General features: G+C 41.6%; 1 protein-coding gene across 1 annotated transcript in view; it reads right to left on the bottom strand.

The window, feature by feature from the left end:
* The window catches only part of LOC107707738 (DNA (cytosine-5)-methyltransferase 3B-like), a gene marked incomplete at its 5' end in the record, with an annotated part of 40,092 nt that overhangs the window by 2,684 nt on the left and 35,513 nt on the right, over positions 1-1,895 (bottom strand). The window lies entirely within an intron of this gene.

Here is a 1,895-nt window from a genome sequence, read left to right as displayed (position 1 = left end):
TGATTGGCCGAATACCTTAAGCGTGTGACGGAAATGTTACGCCCCTTACCATATTGTGATGATGCCCTGTCAGGCCGGAGCGATGATTCAAAAACATGAAAACCCATTATAAACGAGGCATTCGTTGCATCCAGTGGGTACATAATTATGGATTATAATGACTTATACTGTCTTTTTACGTGTTGCGTTGCGTATCACGCCACGTAAACATAAAACCATTTGTCTGCATTTGTGATCGGAGAAACGACAAACAACAAGCACTACTCTACACTGCCCAAAACTCGCGTTTGAATCATCAGTGGCAAATTCTTTAAATATGAAAACATACTTGCAGGTTGTGAGTCAGAACATTGTAGTCATTGTAGGTTCAGGAAACTGTCCTCCGTTAAATGCGCTGCACACACACAAATATTTGGTTTGTTCTGGAACAGTGTTATAAATACAACTTAACCACTGATTTGTAGTTGTGTCCTCTTTTGGAAGGCCAAACAAAGTAGTTTCGCTTTCACAAGGAAACACACAGCGCCCTCACGACATGGCGGCGGCGGCAGCAACAATACTACAGCGAGAATCAAAGTTACTCCTTCTTTCTTTGCGTGAACATTAGGACAGTGTTATGCAAATCTTTCCACACAGTGAGGTAGACATGTGTGGGCGTGTTTAAACGAGGCATTTTAGGAGGGCGTGGACGAGTCTTAACTTTTATAAAGAATATCTCTTTGGGTTTGAGATTTTAGTCTTTGCAACTTTAGGGATCTTATCTATTCATGAACAGCTTGTAACACTCCAAGAGTTGTCTCTGCTCTCTCGTGAATCAAAGGACTGTGTCTGTACACTTGGTTCTGAATGATTCAGATTTTCCTTAATGGATATTTCCACAATTATCAAAGTGAATATCCATTGTGTGACACTTCACGGTTTTAGTTGTGTAAATGCTCACATGTATGTGTATGTTTGCAGGCCTGGCAGTGCTGTACCTGGAGATGTGTTAGTTCTGACTAAACCTCTGGGAACTCAAGTAGCAGTGAATGCCCATCAGTGGCTGGATATAGTGAGTGTCTTTGGAATGATTGCTTGTCTGTTTTTCCCCCTTTTTTGTAGATGTTATGAAAAGATAACAACTCCACATGTATCACTGTAATCTCATCTCATTTCTTTCTGTATCCGTTTACCTTTATGCTTAATTTATTTAGCCTGAGAAGTGGAACAAGATAAAGTTGGTGATATCCAGGGAAGAGGTGGAGCAAGCGTATCAGGAGGCTATGCTCAATATGGCCACCCTCAATCGCACTGGTATGTCATTGCATAAGCATTCTTAGCGTGGATTAATTTTAACAGTAGGGCCAATATTCAGTACACACACAACCTAGTTTGGCAACTTTGTAGTAGTTCAAATGGCCTATATGTTTACTTTTCAAATGGTGAGGAAAAAAAGGAAAAAATAAAATGTATTGGTAATTTTTTTAAGGACCAATTCTCACTATTAACGTGTTGCTTATTAGCATGCAGATTGGCTGTTTATTAGTACTTATAAAGCACATATTAATTTGTATATAAAAATTTGTATATATATAAAAATATAGAAATACTATATTGTTGCTGCCGCCATGTCGTGAAGGCGCTGTGTGTTTCATTGTGAAAGTGAAACTACTTTGTTTGGTCTTCCAAAAGAGGACGATATCGCTTCGTCATGCCTGGAGCTGATCCGTGCTGGTCACTGAGGAAATACATCAACTTCACGCTGTGGATCGCCGGATCAGCTTTCACCGTGGACGAAGTGGAGTCCAGCCCGGGATCGTCACATGTGGTTGCCGCAAGTCCGCCAGATGCTCCTTCGTCGAATCCGCCAGCCACCCCGTTCTCAAGCCCGCCGGCCGCCGCTCACTCAAGCCCGC

This window comes from Sinocyclocheilus rhinocerous, unplaced genomic scaffold (assembly GCF_001515625.1).
Source record: "Sinocyclocheilus rhinocerous isolate Xijiao unplaced genomic scaffold, SAMN03320098_v1.1 scaffold565, whole genome shotgun sequence".
NCBI classification, from domain to species: domain Eukaryota; kingdom Metazoa; phylum Chordata; class Actinopteri; order Cypriniformes; family Cyprinidae; genus Sinocyclocheilus; species Sinocyclocheilus rhinocerous.
The sequence above is the reverse complement of the archived record's forward strand: the minus strand, read 5'-3'. Positions and strand labels throughout refer to the sequence as shown.